We start from the raw sequence: 22,098 nt of genomic DNA on the forward strand, positions 1-22,098 counted from the left end.
TGTTTTTGAGACTTTGGTTTGTTAGTTCAGCTAAATACGAAGCGTTAGATGATCTGAGAATCACCAAGTCTGAGAATGGAGTAGTCTCGTTACCACTGAACAGCACCCAAATGTCATCACCTAGTGTAGTTCAAATTCAGGTGCCAGCAGGACCTATTTTGTTGCAAACTTTAACTGGGCTGATTACCCTTCAGCTGCTGGTGAATTTCGTGGCACGGGCAGCTAGAACAATAACTTGGATTCCCAGAGCTGTATTGCTTGGAGACCTCCTACAGCAGCTGTAAGTCTGCAGTTTTTGAGTATTCCATTGATTCAGAGCAACATAAAGGTAGAAAATAAATGATGCTGCACATTACTACGATGTTCAGGAATAATTCAGCTGGAGTACAGGTCTAATCTATTCCTATTTTACAGATGATGTTGCTGAGACACTGAGCAGTGAAGGGACTGACCTTCAGAAATGCAGTTCAGAACACCCACTGAAGTCAGAAGCAAGATCTAAGTGACACACTCAGTTGTGTGACGTGCCCCTTGGCAGACTGTGGGAGAAAACTTGGGATTACTGTCTCCTAGCGTAGATCAACATTCAGTAGTCTGTCCAGAAAAATATGTGCTTAAATGCAATGCTAATAGATGTCTTAACTTTATGCTTTGCCGGGTGATGATGCAGGTTTGTTTGTCTGTTCAGTTGTGGAAGGATTGCAGAGCCCCCAGAGGAGAGAGGAATCAATGAAGACTTATGTAGACTAATTTAAACAAGTCTCTTTGCTGTCTTCAAGAACCAAAAGGTGCACAGACTGTTCGTTCACAAGGTGAATGTGTGGGATAAGTTTTGATTAAATGAAAAATACTGAGACACTTTGTCTTAAATAACAGCAATGCTCCAGGGGTCTTGATGTCCTTTTGTCCTGGAATGATGGGAAAGTTTTGCATTGAGTTGAAAACGTCCTGAAATAGTTTTCTTTTGTCCGGTTCTAATTTCCTTCATACTGTGCATAAAAATCTGTTCTGGGTTAAAGGTGTAACATGTCTCTGAGGAACGATGGTTTAATATCTTCAGGGTAGGTGGCAGTCTCTGAAGCTGATGCTGCTGAGCTTAATATTGCATTTAAGTATAGCTGAAGAACAGATCCAGAGGCTTGTAGCACACTGGTTTTACTCCACCTCTTTTCTTTTAGCTTCTTTCAAGCTAATTACATCAGTCCAGATTTGGAACTGAACAGAACTGGTGTGCAGGGCATGAAATGACCTGTGCACATGGCTTCTTGACAAAACCTCTGCTGCTGTTGGCCTTCCAGGTAAGCCATAGAACATTGGGATGCCATATTCATCATCCCAGGAGGTAGAGTTTATTGGTCCAAACCTGTGTCATTTAGTAGCATAATAGATGAAATCTATCCTCTGTCAGTCTTAAGTGAAAGCCATCATTAAGGCAGCAGTTGCCAGCTATCACTGCTTGGTTCCCAGCAAGACAGTGTAGCTTGATGAAAGGTTGGGAGGGCATGTCAGTCTCAGCAGCCAGAGTGTGTGATCTGCAGGGGAGGGGTTAATATATTAGCGGTGATTTCCTGAAAGATATGCCCTTTGAGCTATGGCGTGGCTAGTGTTCAATACTGATTCTATAGTGAAAACTCCTTGTGTGAATAAATGTCGTGGTCATCATCAAAGCCAAGGATACGAGGCCTGGTAATCTGGATTAAAAGTAATCGTAGAAAGGAGAATCTCCCTTAATGTATGATTGGGTGGAGGGATGATGGGAGGGATAATTTTCTTGTATAGGTTTCTCCTCAGGAGGAGTCAGTCAGTTCTGACATCCTCATCCAGTGTCAGAATGTTGTGTCCAGTCAGATCTCTAAGAGTAATAGTCCCAATAGTTTTCTGTTGTGGGAGACCTCTTGTTCTGTTCCGAAACCTAATTGCTAATGGAAATCAATATGAACTAGATAATAGCTTTCAGCTGAAGCATCCACCAAGGTCTGCTCCTCAGGGAATTTCATAATTACTACGACATGAGTGGGCTTGATGTTTTGTGAGGGGTGTGTGTGTAGAGCTGTACAGAATTCAGCAGCCATGAGAACTTTTAAAAATGGCTAAATAATGCATTAAAATATGTTTTTGCCTTGTGTGCATTTCAGTGCTTTCTGCATTACTAGAAGAGGATGAGCCTCAGAAAATGCAGGGGAGGATATCCTCAGAAAAAGCAGGAGAGGCAACTTCTGCTTCTGGATCTAGAAAAGGTTATTTGTACAGGTTTGAACTGGAATTAAATTTGAATCCATGCAAATAAACTGGAAAGCCTGACACGCATGGTAGTTGAGGTTCAGCTTAGAATATGTTACAAGGAGGAAATGTAAGCTTAAATCATAACTTTGCCCGTTGCAACCCCCAAATATAACCATACTTATGAAATTCCCCTCAACCACTCACAGCTATTTAGTCTACACTGAGCTTTACAGATACTAACACCACATCAGCAGCAGCGTCAGGTTTATATTTGGAAGCCAAATAAACTGGTTCATTTTGTGCAGCATGTCAAGAATGGCATAGAACTAGTTTATACCCTAAATAAGCCATGCAAATGGCTTTTCCTATCACAGCTACTGGCGTTTACCTACTGCAATACATGGGTGGCAGCTTCAAAGCAGCCATTCTGTTTCTACAAATGAGTCTGCTTAATGTTAGAGAGCATCTCTATTTTTATCCTTTGGTTTGTCCAAAACAAAGGGAAAAGCTTCCTCATGTAATCTCTGCAAACACAGAGGATGTATAAAAACATACGTGAAGTCTCTGATACCCTCCTCATGGAGGAGGGTCTTCTCTGCAGGACAGAGAGGACGAAGATGGTGTGTTTGTTGGCAGGGTAGAATCCAAATCTTGTCCCATGGGTCCTTGCTCTTGGCAGAAGGTCAGATCTGATTGTCTTTAGAGAAAAATAAAATCTTTCCTGCCTTTTATGGATTTGGAAGAATGGTTAGAATTAGTGTCAGAAAGTGGCAGCTGCTCAAGGGACCTGTGTCTTCTGCTGCTTGGTGACATCCAGTCTCCCCTCTGCATTCAAATGCAACTTTCTACTTCTTTACTGCTTATGCATAATTCAAGCTCTTTTGTCAAAGCTTTCAGCACGTCTGTTTTCTCATCTTGTCATGATGAGCTCTCTTGAAAATAAGAGGAAAGTGAGGTGACTGAATATAATCCCTCCTCAGTGCTCTTGTTATCACAAAATCTATTCTCTTTTCAGGTAAACTTTTTGTTCTGCTCTTAGTATTAGGGTAGAGCTCTGTGATCACTGGCTATCAAGTTAGTGCATCTTTAACTTTCATCCTCTAAGGAGCTATGATAGCTTATGGATGTACCTCTGGTGGAAATGCAAAGTAAAATGTGTTAGCTGAAGACCATGACTTAAATGTTTTCACTTAGTGGTTATGTGTGCACTGCAAGACCTGCCTCTATTCTTCCCTGTTTCTTTGAGGCAAAGACCTTCACTTTGGTTTTATAGTAATTGCTCAGTGATATGAGGGCATAGAGTTATTACTCCAATACAGATGAAAGTAATCATATCCATCTTTCCAGACTCATCTAAATGTGCAGGAGGTATTCCAAAAAAGTAGACACTGCTTTTGAATGGGCTTACTATGCTTAGTGTTAGTCTGTATTATTCTGGTTTGTTTGAAAGCCACTTTCAAGTAGGGAGCCTGTTTGGATTGCTTTGACTAGGGATAGCCTGTTTGGGGTTTGTGTTTTGGAATTTTCTTATCCTTTTAATGCTTTGTTTCCAGGGAAGCCAAGGTCAATAACTATGATGTTCCTCTAGAACTGCTGCTTATTGAAATGAGGCACTTTTTAAGGACAGTACATAAATTCTGCTCATCCAAAGTGTCCCCCTGTGATGAGGGCAGTTGAAGGGGCTGTACAAGTTGTTTTGCATATAAAGCATCTTCAGCCCTTGGCAGTACTGACAGTGCAGGACTTTCAGAGCGAAGCCAGACTGGTGCTGTGAGGTGGTGCTTGGTGTTGTGAGTCAGCCTGCTGACAGTGTGCTAATGTAGGTAGATTTTATGCTGTCCCATTAGGGAAGAGATGTGTTCTGTTCCGCTGCTAACTGCTAATCCACTTTGCCTTCACTGCTGGATTTGTGGAGGGGGAAAAAAACTCCAACAAATTCTCTGTTCCTAAAAAATAATCTGGCCACCTAGAATGTATGGACTGCTCTCACTTTATAGTTGTTCTAACTTCTTGATAAGTTATTGCATCTGGGTAATTTAAAGTGTCATGTGAGTGTTTATTTTGCACATGATTCTCGTGCTGTTTGCTTGTGTTGAAGCTTTCCTACACAGTGTGAGAATATAAGGTCTACTACTGTAATGACATTCCAGTCTTATGGGGAAACCTCTAGATTAACAATTTGAATATTTAGTGCTTAAACATTAAGTGAAGGAAAACATGAAGTAGTTATGCCTGTGGTATTCTATTCTTGTCCATTTTATTTGTTTCAGTGAACCTTCATAGTTAAGTCAAAATTCTGTATCCAGCTAATGGTCCTCATTGGATTATTTACATTGGATTGCTTGCTTTAACTCTGATACTAATTTGAAAAATATTTTAAGGAAATTAAATGTTTTAGCTTTTTAGAAGAAAAAAGTCATACATAGCATGAAGCCTGTAAACTGTTGACAGTAGAACAAAATTGTTGTAATTAGAAGTAGCATGTTGTTAGTTTGTTCTTGAGCATGAAAATGTGACATAATAAGACTAGACTGTATTTGGGATCTGGGGGATAAATTTGATTTTCAGTCTTTTGGCCTGACTTAGCCATCTGTAGACTGTTTAAAGCTGCAGCCATTTAAAGATATGTCTGTCCCTGAAGTGAAACCCTTGTTTCCTAATCCCGGTTCTCAAGGGCATGTTGGATTAGGTTGAGTAATGAACGTGTCTAATTGAGGGGAGCTGACATTGGATGTAGCTCATACAAAATAGGGTTGGAAACAGAGTGGGTGTAATGTAACCTTTGAGAGGACGTACTAATTTTTCTTTTGAAATGTGTGTCATGAAAGACTATTATTACAGGTGTTGATGTGCCATGGTTCTTAACATCCCATTCTCTGAGACTTCATGGATGCTGAGACTGGATTCGGTTCATGGATCCTCATTTTCAATTGCTTGGCAACAGAGTGAGCAGGGCTGGTGGTTATATTCTGGTCTGTTCTCTGCAGCTGCAGGCAGAGAATGGCCTTTGGTCCCTCTGTTTCCCCACCTTCCTAACATCTTTACTCAGCTGCTGTTGTTTTTCCATATAGGTAAATATCTCTCCTGCTAAAGAGATGAAAGCTTACAAGAGGATGAGCTTTACATGATAGCGAGTACTGCTTACAACACAGTAAGGGGGGGGGGGGGGGGGGGGGCAAATATGAGTATCAAAGGAGGTGGTTTAAGACCATAGCTATAAAGAAAGGATGTGAGGTGGTGGGATCTCAGATTTCTGGTATCAGCACTTCAGCTGATGCAAGTACCACTATTGCAAATGTAGAGGTAGTAGAGAGCTTCTGTTTTGTTTCATAAGTTTTTTGTTTTATTCTTCTGTGTTGACTCAGCAATGTGTGCGGGCTCATGTAGAAAATTGTTTATTGAATGTATTGAAGGTTTTGCCTTTTTTTTTTTTTTTTTTTTTTTTTTTTTTTTTTTTTTTACGGAAAACAGTGAGTCTCTTTTGCCACAAGAGGGAGAGCATGAGAAATGCCGGAGAGAGGAAATTGCACCGTGACAGTTCTGCTTATGCCTTCATTTTAGGCCCCGCAAAGGGATAGAGATATTTTTGGAGCTGAACTCCTTCTGTCAATTATGCCCATACTTACTGGAAAGCACAGATGCTAGAGATGGTTAAAGTCTAGCTAAGCCTTGCCTAATCAGTGTTGCCTAGCGGTTCCTGCATGAATTGTGATTGTATCTCAGCTTGAGATGTACATCACTAAGATTTTATGAATCAAACTTGCAGACTAACTTATTCAGAGAGTCAGTCATAGAGCTGGAGCCAGGGCTTGGAGCCCAGGGAAGAAATAACGTCGATGGTTAAAATTCATCTTTGCTTGTGTCTGGTTGGCACTCTATTGCTAAACCCATTTAACTAAATGGATATTGATTTTTAGTTAATTCACTATCCAACCAAGTCATGCTGTGATACACTTTTAATGTACTCTGACTTTAGTTATGCTGAAGGGCTACGTCTATTTAACTGCATTGGTTTTTATGTCAATTTGGTTAAATCTGTGTAGAAGTGAGTATTGACAAGTTTTAAGTGTTTCATAATGGAATTTTGCATTGTAAGCTCATTCTCCTATCAGTTCAGGGTTTACCCCGTGTTCAGGTTTTCACCTGGTCTTCAGTGATAACATTTTCTGGGTTTATTTCTTATTTTATAAAATCCACCACAAGAGTGATTGAATATTAACACTATAAGAATGAGCACTTCCAAGTCAAGAAATAGCTAGCCTAAAGCTGCCTTTTGTTTTGTTTTCTTCTCCTTGCTGCAGATGTGCTGTTATAATAAACATCTCAATCACCTAGTCATTTTGTCTTATAGTATTCTTTTTTCTTTTTCCTTTGATAGTAAGTTTGAGTTACTTTCCAGTCCCCTAATATTGTGATTAACTTGCAGAGTCTATGAAAGGCATCTGCAAAAGTTAATTGCACACGCTGCTCGGCTCATCTGAGGTGGGTGGAATATAAAGCAGCAAGTAGATCTGCTGGGAATGTGTATATATGTGTGTGGCAAGGGTTCACATTGTGATTAGTGGATGGTGCATGACACAGAATGGAGCAATAGGAGTTCCTACTCCTGGCTCTATTGATGCCTATTGTATGACTGTGAATGCACTGCTCCCCTTGCCTGCAATTCCCTGCCTGCCTGTTCTCTAGTCTGTTATGACGATAAACTCTGCAGGGCATGGACTGTCTCTTGTGGTCTAAAAAAGCCATGCACATCATCGTTAGCATCCCTCCTTCGACTATTTTTAGTTGTTGTTTGTCTTAACCAGTTGTTACTTCTATCTTGTAGACAGTGGAGACTGCATGTTTAGACAGCACCTAGCACTTTGCAGCCCAGACTTAGTGAACATCTTTAGTCACTCCTGTGACTCTAAAATACATAGCTGTGGTGGAAATAGAGTGGTGTGACATGATGGCATCCTGATACGGCTAAAATTTTAACTGTGGCATCTGTGTCAGCTGTTTCAGTGGTGGTGTTATCAGCCATTCCTAAGTGCATCTCAGGCATTGAGTTGAAAGAGGCAAAGTTTTGAGGCATAATCTGAAGGGGCAAATTGCAAAGTAGCAGTGGTGTGTAAATGAACAATTGAATTCAGTTGTTTCCTGAAAACTGAGGGGGGGGAAAAATCCCCTCTCTTTAACCAAAGTAAAAATCTTCAGAGTTAGGTCAGGCATTAATTTAGGATGTTTCATCCTGTGTTTACAGATTTTTTTAAAACTGTCAGGACAGCCTGAAGGTTTCAAAAAGATTAATCCAGGGATGCCAAGCATACACCACACAGGCCAGAACATTTCCCTCCCATCCTGTTTGGTGGTGGTTCTTCAGATGCAGGCAGAAAGTGGGTCGAGGTCTGGAGGGATTATTCTGGTAGTCCTGTCCCTGCTGTGCTCCTAACCAGAGGCTCCACAGATTTTTCCCAGCACGTGAACAAAGTAAATCTTTCAAGTGAGTAAAATTCTAACAGCTCCTATGCATGCAATAAGGACACATCTGGTGATGTGTTGGAAAGTGCAGGGAACATCTGCATTTGACTCTCTACGTGCACTTCCCATCACGAGACGTCACCTGTCCCTGTTGTGACACCTACCTGTCATGTGATAGATCTCTAATGACATGGGGGGTACAATGCTTAAGGGCCTCTAGAAGAGGTGACTTGTCCCATAGCAGGTGAATGGTTGAGCACCACTGAGTTACTGTGTTTGTATTTTGGTTTTACATCAGGTAGAGGGAGACTGTGAACCTCAGGTAGTTCCCATGCTAAACAACTGGGCAGATAGGAGACCGCTGTGACTTTTGTCTTCTGCCCTTGCCTCTCCAAGAGCTCACCAAGTGCTCAGCAACTCTAGTGCCCCAAACTGAACTTAACAGTGGAGTTACCTTTGCTTGGTAAGGGGCATGTGAATAAGGAAAATTGTGTTGTGGCCTTGACATGGTTGAGATGTAGCCTGTGCTTCATAAACTCAAGTCTGTAACAGACTGTTCATCTGTTTGAATTATGAACCTCTACTCCAAATAGACTTGCTACTTTATTTTTTCCACATGGAAACAGCTGCCCATTTTTATGTGAGCTTATGGGAAAATCCAGTATTTGTTCAATTAGAAAAAATTCTGAAACTGTTCGGATAGCTGTGCTCATTCAAAGGGCAGCCCAGCAGCTGAGGTGATAGCAAGGGATTGTGGCAAAGACCATGAAGAATTCCAGCTGTGAGCAAATGTGAGAGTGCAGCCTCTGGGTACCAAAGTACTGCCCCCTCCCAGCTATCATTTCTTTCACAGCTGTGGGAATGCTTAAAAATTATGGATGGCTAGGGAGGAGGGGAAAAAAGATCACAGTGACTTTCAAATCTTTGGCTGAAAGCCAGATATGTTGCTTTGGGCACAGATTCAGCATTGCATCTGCAGCCATGAGAGAGAGATCCAGAAATGACTGGGGTTTATTTTTAAAGTGTACATAATTCCAAGTTTCTTTCTCAGAATGCGAAGCCCTTGTGGGCATGCTGAGGCCCAGCCTGCCCTTTCTCACTCTCCTGGCCCTGACCTAGTCTGTCTCATTCATTCCCCTCAGCTGTTTATTAATAGAGATCACTTAGTTTATTTTTCATTCTCTTCCTTTCAGCTATTCCCACTCCACTTTCGGTGCTTGAGGAACTTGAGACAGCTGAGATGGAAGTGGGGAAGCTGGGGTGGAAAGAGGGGTTAGGTTGCTGTCTCCAGGAGATGTTTACCTGCCAGGTTCTAATCCCATTGTTGCCCCCACATCATCAGGGAGCTTTTAGGGACTTTCTTGCAACAGCTGTGGTTAGTGGATGAGATTACTCAAGCTGACCTTCCTTAGGTATCAATTTGAAATGCTCAGCCCATGTAACTGCTGTTATTTTCAGTGCAAGTATCTCTTTGGGTGTTGGAGTTGGGAGCAGGGCGTATCCAAGGCATGTGAAGTGTCATTGCTCAGATTTTCCTCTGTATGTCCAAAGGATGTCTAGGTTTAGCTTGTCATCAAAAAGAACAGTATCATCAGAGTTGGATTGAAGGAAAGAATTGTAAAGACTGAAATTACTCAGTGGGCTGCTGCAAGTTCAGAGAATTGTTTGTGTTAAAAGAAGACAATCCCCAGTCAGACAGTAGGTAGCATGTGTTTACCACTTACCAGTAAACATAGTAATTCGCATCTCTTAGAAGGACCACTTTTTCCTGGCTCAGTGGAGTACAGCATTCCACACAGCTCTTAAAACTCAAATATATTTCTATATGGAGCTAAAAATAGACATCTATATTTTGCATAAACACATAACTGACAGGGATGAAAGGAATTGACTGTAAGGGTATTTGACTGAGATTAGATATAATGGCAGCCAAATAACTTTGGGGGTAAACACTATTAAAGAAAGTTTTGAGGGACAGAGAAGTTAAAAAAAAAAAAAAGCCCTCATTCAACAAAGCCATAGACATCAGTAGTCAATTATTTGATTTACACTGTGTTTCCTACCATGCATGGATATTGGGAAAGCAGAATCCGGTCACAAGCAGTGAGGTGTATAATAGATGGAGTAAGGCTGTTAGAATATGAGAGCGGAGTAGATTTAATCTTAAACCAGCAGTGATAAGGTGAGTCAGTCTCTTTAACTGTGACTCAAGAGACAATCTTGCTTTTACTATGAAAACCAGATTTGTTTGTTGCACCACATTGATTTGTTAATATTGTAGGAATTGAGCCTTTGAGGTTCATTTTTGTCGTAAACATGCAAGTGGTGCATATATGTTGTAATGAAGGGTTTTAATAAAGTTGATTAGGAAGTGTGTGTGCCTCACTGCTAATAACACCAATCCAGCTGGAGAGGCTACAGAGATGAGCAACTGTTGTTGTGGTTTCTAAGCAAGGGTTCCCTGCAGGCAGGGAGCAGATGGGAGGTGGGGGAAAAGATGGATTCCATATTGAATCATTATTGTTCTGTTCTGTTGTTTTCCCATATAAACCCAAAATGCCACCCCAGTTGCTTATGGTGGGAGAGATCTTGCAGGAACTTAAGGTCCTAGCAGACTCATGAAAAGGCTGGCTAGCCGTCTGTCTTTGCAGACTTTGGCCTTTGATGCTCCAGGTTGTTGGCTTTCAGACTACTTTGGATTTTTTTTTTTCTGATTTACTGTTAGCAGCATGGCCCTGTGATGTTCTCACATCCCTTCTACTAAGTTCTGCATCACCTGCTTTTTTTCTGTTCACTTTCTTGTCTTGAAGCCATGGAGTACTGTAGGGAAAATGTTTCAGACAGACATGATACACTGCTCAGGATAACGGTCAACCTGAATTGTTCCTATTGTACGTTCCTCATGATTTGAGGTTTGCATAATGTTCTTTGGGTTATTTCTGGATAGTGTTGTAGACATTAATGCTGAGGTTAAGTTATTAAATCGCATTGCAGAAGATGCTGTCTTATAATATGAATGGATAGATTTACAGGAAATGTGAAACAGCATTAAGAAATGTGTGCCAGTGCAGAACAGTAAGGTTATACCTACTGGTGACAACTCCAGAAGTGCCTGCCTGGTTGAATAGCAACTTAGCACACTTGAAAGCAGTAGTTTATTAAAAAAAAAAAAAAAACAAAAAAAACCCCAACAACTCAACCTGTATGGTATATGTGCAGGAAGAAGGGATAGAATTGGTTCTGAGTCACAAATGTTGATATGATAGCCTTGCCAAACTGTTTATTGCATATAGGCTGTGTAGTAATGGAACAGCCAGTAACAATTTCACTGTAACCTTGCTTTTTCATAGGTAGATCTCCAATCCCAGTCACCTAGTAATTTTGTTGAAAACTGAAACTTTGACAGAAATTAAGCTTTTTACAGTTTTAGTAAAATCACTTAATTCAGATGAGAGTGGCAGGGAAAGAGTCCTGGCCGTGAGGCTGGGAATGTGTTCAGCTGGGCATATAGCAGGTAACTCCATGACATGTAAGTTGAGCTACGTAATGTGTGGAAAGAGGATTGATGATGTGAGGTCTCTTATTCTGCAGCCCAAACTGTGCTTTCTTCGCTGCTTTTATTGCATACAAATTCCTTCTGTAATTACCCATTCCCTGTCATCTCTCATTGTTGCCATGATTCATTTTTCCATAACATACACATTGTTTTCACATAATATAGTGTTTTTAATCTCCTGTGGTTATTTCTGTCTTTGTAACCTATCTAGGATTCTTTGTTCTACTTCTGTTACCACTTTACAACACTTTTACTATCTTCAGATGCTCTCACACTTTTCCACTCCCAGATCTTTATGAAGATGTTATCTGAACACTAAATAAAACATTACAAGATGTGTTCTCTTGGGAGAGAGAAATGTTGGATGCCTCTAAATGGAGTAGATCGTAATGCAAACAAAAATCTAGATACAAGACCTGAAGCACAGCTGAGACTAGAGCCTCATACTGTGTGCATTGTGATGAGAGATTTAACATGTACTGAAGAGCTGACAGTCTGAGGCTGTGTCAAGAATTTAACATGATTTTAGAGCTTTTAGTACCGAAGATGTAGCCATGTGATATAAAGCACTGTTCTCATGTAAATTCATTTTGATGTTTCAAACTTATAAAATAAAACCCAACAAACAAACATCCTCCTCCAGGGTGTAAACCAACAAGCTTTATTTTGATGTAGGTATGGTCTGCTTATATCATTCCAATTTTATGCTGGATTAGGTATCTTTTCTCTTGCAGCTGGCATAAAGCTGATGTATACTCTCTATTGTGTGTTTCGCTAACTTGACAGAAATGTGATTGTGTCCATGCCTGATCTAGCTCAGTCATGCCTTATTAAGTGATTTGGTAGCTTAGAGCCAGCACTAATTGTTGTGGAACCTCTGCCATATTAGGCAAGACAGAAATAAGAAGTTGTCGTCTTCACCATTTTGCATATAGGGAGCTACGGCAAAGGGAACCAAACTATGTTCACATTCAGAGCAGAACTGACCTTCACCCTCTGAACTTCCTACTCTGCTGCTCGTTGTTGCATATCCCTTCTCAAGTTTAGTACACCACATGCAGCTGCGGTACAGCAAGGTATCCTGTTCAATGTGTATCAAAATAGGAAAAGTCTGAAGCATTCTCAGCTAATATACTGCTCACTGTTGCTCTAATTAGTGTATCAAAAAAGATCTAAGGAGACAGATGACTCCAGAAAGCGTTCTCACTCTGTTTGGCTGCAGCAGCCTGTTCAGAGCTCCTAAAAATAGCCACCTATGGATCAAAGCCATGACTGCTAGGACTGAAAATGCAGACATTCTAGTGCTGTACTCTGAAACCACACTGTACACGTACACTGCAGGAATAAGGAAGAAACACCAAAGCAAAAAATCTAGATGAATAGGAAATGTCTTGTTTCCCTTCTCTACCTCAACACCAGCAAGATGCTGGTATCCTGGGGAAGATGATCAAACTCTGCCAGGCAGCTCCAGAGTCTGAAGTGCAAGAATAAGCTACTATTAATGTTGTTCTTTTTGCCCACTTTTATTGAGGATCTGGCTTCTTTAGTGAGAGTGCATTAGTCATCATCACTGCAATGTTGATACTGAATATCAGAAGCTGTTCCTACACTCATCGCGCACGTTTGGGATCATTTTGTTTCTACTTTCACTCACCTCCTGTCCTGTGCATACAACTCCTAAATGAGAAAATGAAAAAATCTAGAAGTAGTTTCTAAAAAAAAACATAAAGCAAACCCCAGCATTTAGGAGAGCACACTGTAAAAGAAAGTTACCTGAATTCCCAATGGTGCCCTGCTCGCTTTTTTCACAGGTATGGTGCTCAACTGACAAGTCAGTATAGCATTGCTGACTTGAGTAGAGCAATGCTACCTGGAAAGCTGAGCTTGTAGGGGACTGCCCCTTTCATCTGCAAATTTACAATCAGTCCTGGGTTTTGTACCCCAAGCCTCATGCTAATCCCATAGCAGAGTGTCTGTTCTGTGATACAGCTGGACATTTATTGACAGCTTTGCATCCATTTAAAAATTAGAGAAAATATCTTCACTGATGCAGTTAGAGATGCAGATTTCTGACAATGACTTCAGTAACCTATTTCCTAGGGTCATCTGTCCATTTTTACTCATAGAGATATGCCCTCCTGTAAAATAGAGTTATGACTTTGATCATGTTCTTGATCTCCTCTACTCCATTGCAGCAATCCCCAAAAGGGACATACCAAAATTAAGAGCAACAGGAATAGTTTCAAGTGTTTGGATGGCTTCCACGCAGGAAGAAACTGCCTGGATCATAAGAAGACATGATTGAGAGTTTGGTACAATAGAACTGCATATAACTCTGAACAGTATGGGCAAAACAAAAAGGGAATAATTAATTACTCAGGACTTTTAATAACACAGCAGCTAGGATCACTTAAATGATCAAAATTCCTGTTTTTAAAATAAAAAAAAGGATTTATTTTTTTTTCCTGACAGTTCACAATTAAATTGTAACTCTCCTTACCATAGTTTATTATGGGAGCTAAATCCTAACTGACTTCAAAATGGGATTAGACATTTATGGGATAGCAGTTCTGTTGGTAGGTGTTACACAGAGCTGTAACATACAGATATGTATATACTATATACAACAGCATATAGTGTACCCCCAGTCTCTGCTTGTACTTTTTCCATGCCTTCTCCCTATACGTCCAATTCTGATCTGACTGAATATGGCTATTCTTCTGTTTTAGAGTTTTGTTTCTTTGTTTTAACTAAAGTCTCAAGTTTGTATAATGTTCTGAAACTTGTTTTAGCTTGCACCATTGCGGAGTGTGTGACATACCCTGAAGTAAACAATTTCTTTACCACTGATACTGAGGGTTGAACTGGTGAATCAAGGTGATCCAGACTGGGTCCAGTTTTCCAGTGTCTTAGACAAACCAATGGGATCCAACTATATAGCAAGTGCTATATAGCCTGAAACGTGTGAGGCTTTTGAATACTCCCTGCTCTGGTCCTACCTCCATCCGGAAACTGCATCCCCCTCCCTCTCTGCCCTGGGGCTGCATTATGTGCTTGGCATAAACCATTCATGCCTTGTTATCAAATCTAATCAATAATGATTTTTCTGTCTAAATATTTAATTCTCAGTCTTTGAAGGAGTACTGTGGTAGAAAAACATCATTTTGGGGAGCTGTAGGGAGCAGTTGTCCCCACTCTAAAATGGAGATTGTCATGGTGCAGCTGGTGATTTGTGGTGACAGGAAGGCTAAGCATGTTACCTGGATGTTTGTGTGCAAGTGATTAGCAACAAATCATCTTAATCCGTTAGATGAGGATATTTGCATCACCATTACTGTGTTTCAGAGTTAACATCTCAATTTCTGGCTCTTCAAACCTTTCTGAGTGTATATCACTGCATTGGCTTCAGGTACATTGGGATGATTTTCTGCCATGCAATGGGGGGGAGAAACTTGGAGGAGTCAGAGTGAAGTTTAAAGCAAAATGGTGGTGAATTTGCATAGTGCATCAAGCCTCACATCTGCCATCTTCAATATGAAAGGTGGAGAGACTTCCTAGGGACAAATGAGTAAAGCAATGCAAACTCAGAGTAGTCACACCTATGGACTCTGGGCCTGTGTACAGTAGAGGAGTGATGAAGACACTGACAGTCCTTCTCAGTGAGGCCAGTGGTGTGAAATGTTTAGCTGATGGGTGTTGATGGATCAAAGCAGTTCAGAGCATACTGTGTACAAATGTCTCCTGCTCTCAACCTCGTACTCCACTGGGAAAGGAGCTGTCTGAGCCCCTGTAACACTGTTCAGCTGCAGGACCTTTTCTGAACAAAGAGGAACTCTTAGGGCTTAATCTAGATACCACTGAAAAAAGTAAAAGGTTTTTTTGTTGTTGTTTGGAGGTTTTCTTTTCTTTTTTTTTTTATTTTTTATTACTTGCCTAATTTTTTTCCCCCTAGGAAAGTAATGATCTCAGGGGATGAAATCTGGGGAAAGATAGTGTTTTAGGCTTCCAGGGGAAAATCAGACAGACAAGTTCAAATTACTTTTCAGTAAAGGAACAACAAAAAATTCATTTTGGGTCATCTAAGACAGTTTGCTGACTTCCAAACCCAATGTTTTTTGTTTATTTTTACACTTATTGCTCTTGCCTAGGCTTTTCTTTTGCTGTAGGTCAGCTTTTAGATGAGAAACATATTTATCAGGAAAAATGTTGAAATACTTTATGCAAAATGTAGTGTTTTGTGAGGTTTTAATTTCATAGAATCATAGAATCTTTAAGGTTGGAAAAGACCTCTAAGATCATCAAGTTCAACTGCCAATTTGGGCCAAACCCATTTGCACTGAATTAAAAAAACCTGTTCCAATCTCCTTGAAATACAGTTTCTATTTGTTCTGGCTCTATTCTGTTGTGGAGATGCTTCTCTAGTTAACAGCGTAGTTAAATTACTCTAGTTGTTCCAGTCTGAAGCTGAGTGTACATTATACACTATTTTACTGCTCAAGGGTGAAAACAGATGTGCTGTTGTAATTGCCAGCTCTGAAGAGAAGGTGTTTGCCTGCCGTCAGCTCTGGTACAGAGAAAGGGTTAACAAAGTTAACTGTCCAGTCGCTGCTCTGCAGAGGCATCATCCAAACAGAAGGGATCCTGGCCTGCGTGCAGGACTAAAGGGGCGCAGGTTACAGGCAAGCAGCAGTGTAACCCTTAAAGAAGGCACATCCTTGGTTTAGGAGTCTTACAGGAACCTGCACTGTTTCTGTTTCCTTACACTTTTACATGAAAGAGAAGTTCTGTCTGGGTCTCTGCCCAGTGGAGGGAAGTGAAAATAGAAATACTGTAGTACCTTGGTACTTCAGCCTGATTGTAGCCTAGAATTCAGATTCCGTTCGAAGCCAGTGAATTGCCAAGGCAGATGTAACGTGCTTGAATGAGCTTAACAAGATGATCAGGACTGTTTACCAGTGTGGGTTGCTTAGAGCAGTGCTCTCAACACCCAGGGAAACAGGAAGAAATTGTAATTAAAGGCAGCTTTGAAATTCAGTATGTGGCTGATTTGCATTTTAGCATTTTATTCCTCTTTCCCCTTGCCCATATAAAAGCCTGGGGAGGTTTGCATGGTGAGACTGGCATTGCTGTGTTACATTATGTATGCTTGAGGGACTGTGGAGTGGCAATTGTGTAATGAGTATGAAAATCAGAGCTTACTCTGGGGAGCAAAAAAACCCTTTTCCCTTAACTGGTGCCCAGGGGCTTTCATCCTCTTGATTGCACACGTGGGGCGAAGTTGTGAGTCGGGGTTACTAACAGTGTGGAGGATGCAGTGAGAGGCTGCTCGGTGCTGGAGGAGATTGTCAGGGGATTGTACCCAGTGGCTCTGGAGCTGCAGAATAAGGATAAGGACAGAAGCTGTGCTACTTGATTACGTTGCATGTGCAGTCTTTCTGTCTAGCTCTCATCTCTCTGTTCTTGTCTTCATTTTCATTATCCTGTTTGGGGTGGAGAGTACAGGTGTCTGTGCCAAGCTTTTTTTACTAGTAGGACGAGGAGCAAAATTGCACCTATTTCCTATGCTGAGGATATAAGCAAAAGGCTCCTTCCCTGCTCTCATAACACTTGCAAGTTTACAGTGATTTATTCTGTCCCGTTTTAGCTACTGTATCACTAAGCTCTGCTGTGCACTCAGTTCCAGCAGTAAAAATGTGTTACTGAATTAGCTTGCTGTATCAGTATCTTTTAACTAAGCACTGTAGACTTACAGCTTTGTCCTATTCCACTTTGTTAGTGCTATAGTGCTATATTTCTGTCCTCATTTTGGTTTAGGTACCAATATAATTTCATTTATTTCATTTCCAAAGTGAATTAAGAAAAATGTAACAAGGCTGTGGGGTTTCCTATTCAGAAATACGTAGGCCTGAATTCATATGCTGTGTTCCATTATGTTTGTGTTTTCCCTTAAAAGCCCTAATTCTGAATACTATGATTATGTAAAACTTGCAGCTTTCATTAATAAAATGCAACGCTCTTACTGCTTGTGGATTTAAAATAAAACTATGAAATAGGATCTGTAAAGTCTCAGAGATCAGAAGATAAATAATAATGAAAAATTCATGTCAGTTGGAAGCCAGTCTCCTGATTTTGGTGGGCTGACCTGAAATTTGTGAATGCTCGGAGTGGCAATGATGCAGAAGCCAGATTGTGTGCAGGCTGGTTGACAAACAAAAGTTGCTGTTATTTTAGAAACATGTCATTTAAAAACCAATTAAGATAAAAATGCCTTCTGGAAGCTATCAGTGGACTTCATGCTATAATGTAATCTTCTGTATCAAGTAGTCTTTCAACACTTCACCCTCTTCAGCTTAGGGAGTTTAGGAAGTCCTGGTAAACAGAATAAAGAAATGCAGAGATGTACTAGGGAAATAACATCTCTTGCCCTCCCACCCCCTGCCCTGTTAAACTAGGAGAAAGAAAAAAAAAAAAAAAGGTAGAGCAAGTTCTGTAGCCTTTATGCAGGGAAAGTCCCATCAACTTCAGTGGGAGACTTCGCTGAGGGAGTAGTACAGGAGCCAGGCCAAAGTTTGCATTCTGGCTTTTAGGAAGTTAGTATCACATGTTCACAGACTAATGCCACAGAGCTTTGCAAAGGTGGCCAGCGAAGCGCCTCTAACTCAGTGGACTTTTGCCATTTAATTCCTGCAAACTCCAGTCTTTGTGTTTTGAAAACCTTTTCTTCATTGGAACATGTTTGCCTGAATGTGACGTTAGGAATACAGCCAGCGGTGCTCGAATATACCCATAACGTAGGCATAAATTAAACCCCATTCTTCTTATGGGACAGATAATCATGAAGGTTCTTTGGTGTTCTGCAGACGAATCATACTTAGCTCATCAGTGAGTGCCTTGATTTAATGAAGCCATAGTATGTTAATGTTAACATTGCAAAAAAAGCTGTAAAGTTCCAGGCAGCCATGCTAACTAGCTACAAGCATTTAAAAGCCTGGGCATGAGCTCCTACTTGGCTATTCTGGCCATAATTAATGATGACAAGTATGTTGGAAAAATAATTATTTTGCTTGCTTTTAAAGACAATTACTTGCTCGAGGCAAGTGAGGGGGTGGGATTTATGTGGCTGTAATAAGCATATGTAGATGGCATCTTCCCAGAAGAATATTGTAGCCACAGGATCTTTTTAATTGACCTGAGATTCCTTTGTTCTGCAGATACAATTTATGTATGTGGTCACAGACTAAAATGACCCTACTTGTTTTAGGGCAGGCTGAGTTCTAAACTGCTGAAAGGAAAAACGGCTGCTTTTATCAGCACAATCAGCAACAGATAGAAATCTCTCCCAGTCACTTTGCAGGGGGAGAAATCTTTTTAAATGGGTACCCCAAGTGCATGCTCTTTCCATCTGACAAAATAGAAGTCAGGGGTATGGCAGCAGGCTGGGGTGAATACTAATGCGGTCATCTGGTATCCCTCCTGTGTCAGGGCTTTCATAGCACAGCAGCATTTGCCCATCATGGTGGCTGAGTCAGAGAGGGTGCACCTGGTCCTCCATCACCTGCCCCTCTAGAGTATGTTTTACTAGGTGATATAGGGCAATTGCTCCACCTCCACTCCTCCTCCTTCCCCACCAATCCCTTGGCATCTCCTGCATTCAAGGGCTATGACAGCCATGTAGTCATATCACATAGGCTGTGATCAGATGCTTTAACAATAAGGTAGAGTCTCACTGCTTTTCTCTCTGAGTTTCTTGCTAACTTTGCCCAGGTGGGAAATAACAGCAGAAAGTCCCCCAAGGCTGTAATTCAGTGGAAAATTCCAACCTATGGCCACACCTCATGGCCTTTGATAGAAAGCAGCAGTTTTCATGTCTGTTGTCAGTCAATGCACTGTTCCTCCAAGATGGTGAAATCCTCTTGGGCCACAGGAGAGAGAAGGGGAACCAAAAACCTATGTGCTGATCACTTATGTACATTCAGAAAAATTTCCCTCTTATTCTCCTGTTTAATCTTGTGGTGATTGTACAGAAGTCACAATCCCTTTCTCCAGTTCCCATCTGTAAGATTGGGGAAGATGATGCTGACTTTCTTAGTACAGCATTTTGAAGACTGATACTGAAACTTGTTACAGAAAACACAGTATTAAGTCATAGGCGCTTTTCTCCACACTAGTCAGCCTGCTGCTAACAGTAAAGATTGTGCTCTGTGCACTATGCAGTCAGTCTCTGTTTGTGAGTTGGGATCTGAAGTTGGGGGAGGGAGGAGGATCAAGAGGAGGGACCCGATAACTACATATTAATGTGGTTTTGGAGTGATGAAATAACAGAAAAATATTTAGATCTCTTGCAGTCTTGGTTGGATAGAAATTTTCACCTGATCTCTGTCTGTTTGGAGAGCTGATTAAGGAAAGCTATGTCCGAGCAACAGAAAAGTACTAGAGGATAAAGAATAAATAGTTCCCCCAACATGAACATACAAGGTCTTAGGACTTAGGATTCCTCAAAGTAGGTTGTGGCAGTAGGAGGTGGGGAGTGGAAGAGAAAGAGCCTGTGTTTCATTGCCCTGGTTAGGACACACAAATGTTTATTTGCATGAGTTCAAAGTTCTCCCTGGAAATTGCAAGTCTAACAGGAGTGCAACCTCTGCTTTTAGCTCCAAGGGCAGAGGGAGTTGGAAATGAGGCAGAATATAGGGGTACTGGAGTTAAAAGCGGTAGGGTTTTGTGCAAGGTCATTAAAGGGCCAGATTCTTAGGCAGCTGGGAGGGATTACTGCATTAGTCTGAATTTGACCCTGTGTTCAACTGGCAGAGAAGGGAATTCCCTTGTGGTGCTGTGGTTTTACTGGGTATTTCTTTTTTGTTTGTTTTTTTTTTTTCTTTTTAATTTACTGTGAGCAAAAAGGCAGATTTAATTCAGCAGAAACTCTAGCCTGGTGTGTTACTGTGTGGGGGCATGTCTGCTGGCAAAGAGGAAGCTGAAGGATAAAGGGGATGTTCCAAGGGTTGTTTGGGCATGACATCTTTTCCCATGTACCACGCAGTGATAGCAGGAGGAAGTGTCATGAGGTTTGAGGATGAACTCAGAGAGTTCATCCTGATTGCCGAGTTTCTCCTTCAAAATAACCAGATGCTACTGTAAATATTTGTTTGGGGTCTTCCGAAAGGAATTAGCAGTGATAAAAAGCATACACCCACCCCCACCCCCATTTCTAGATATCTGTGGAAACATTTGTGAGGCCATAAATTGTGTTATATCTGGGAGAAAGAGTTGTCTTTGATGACATGAGATTAGAATTGAGCATTGTTTCCAGATTAAATATGGTGTAGGTAGGCTTTGCTAGACCAATTCCTTCCATACTCACACATAGTGATGTCCCCCAATCTTTGGGGGAGAGATGTGTGCCAGTCTGATCATGGGTGGAGCACATGTAGTAGGTACATGCACATTAACGTGTGCAAGATTTTTGCAGCTTCTGAAGCAGACGGTATTGGGTCATCTCCAAGGGCAGGACAGTAACTAGCTTGGTCCCCCCATTCCAAGATCATGTGAATTCCCTGGGTTCAACCCACAGCCTGCAGTGGTTCACAGGTGGCAGTTGCCTGTGTCACTGACTCACAGGGACTCGTCTCAGCTCTTTCCTTTCTACTGTTCCTCTCTGCTCCATACATGCTTAAGTACCCTTTTGCTCAAATAGGTTAACATAATTAAGTTAACCCGAGCTTAGCTTGAAATTTGCTATGGAAGAATCATTCGTGTGTCTGAAAGCTTGTCAGCCAATTCCCAAACTATCTAATGAAAGAGCAGAGACTTGGGTTATTTGCTATGGTGGTACAGATTCATTGCACCTATTGAGCGTCATAGGATTTATGAATACTAAGATATGGTGAAGTTTTTGAGATTGCACGCTGAACAGACTTTCCTTAAGCATGAAACTTGGCTTTCCTAAAAAAAAAAATATGCGTGCGCTGACAGCAAATGGTTCAAGAAAAGGCTCTGCTGTTAGCTCTCTACCTTGTGGAGTGCGCAGTTTATGCAGTATTCATTATAGAATTGCAGACTATTTTACTTTATAAGAACAGTACTAGTTTCAGATCACTTACTTTGCTAGTCTAGAAAGCTGACTTCAAATCCAGACAGTCGATAGGTTATTGGTTATAGGTTATAAATATTCTCCAATTCAGGTAACTGCTTACTTGTATCTCAGTGCATTTATGACTTGGCAGTATCCCAAAGGCTGGAAGCTGTAAAAGCCAAGAGCTGAAGCACCCATGGAAGTATAGATCTCTTGCATTTACATGTTTTCTGTGACAAGTCCATGAGCTTTTAAAAGAGTGAGTCCAATCTTCTAGTCATTACACATAGGAAGACTTGAAGCATAGAGAAACATGTGCCCAAGACTGCATGGTCAAATTTCTGGCGTTGCCCTTTATATTCCAATGAGTGAGGGTAGAGGTGTTGCCTGCCTAAGTGATATGCTGTAGTTGAGTGAATTACAGGTAGATGACTAGGACCAGGTAGATGTGGATAAATGTCATTGCCATTAAATGTACTGTCCCAACTTTATGGAATTAGAAAGGATATGAAGTCAGTACCAAACTGCCTTAAGTTCTCCAGCAAGGCAGCAGAAGCAACAAGAATAAGACTGAATTTCCTGATCAAATCATCTTGGCTGAATAAAAGCAAGAAATTTTTAGGTGGCCTTTGGTCATAAAAGCAGCATGGCAGAGTGAGGGAAAATAAACAGCCATAATCATGGAGGGCAAAGCCATGGGATTAAGTACTTGTTCTTCTCTTAGTACCTACTGCCCAAGAGCCTCGAAGATTTTTACAAATGCAGACATGGCCGTATTGTCACCCCATTT

General features: G+C 41.0%; 1 protein-coding gene across 5 annotated transcripts in view; it reads left to right on the forward strand.

Annotated features, from left to right (window-relative positions):
• Positions 1 to 22,098, forward strand: part of ARHGAP22 (Rho GTPase activating protein 22) — a 159,933-nt gene that overhangs the window by 76,448 nt on the left and 61,387 nt on the right. The window lies entirely within an intron of this gene.

Source organism: Grus americana, chromosome 7, assembly GCF_028858705.1.
Source record: "Grus americana isolate bGruAme1 chromosome 7, bGruAme1.mat, whole genome shotgun sequence".
Taxonomy (NCBI): Eukaryota; Metazoa; Chordata; class Aves; order Gruiformes; family Gruidae; genus Grus; species Grus americana.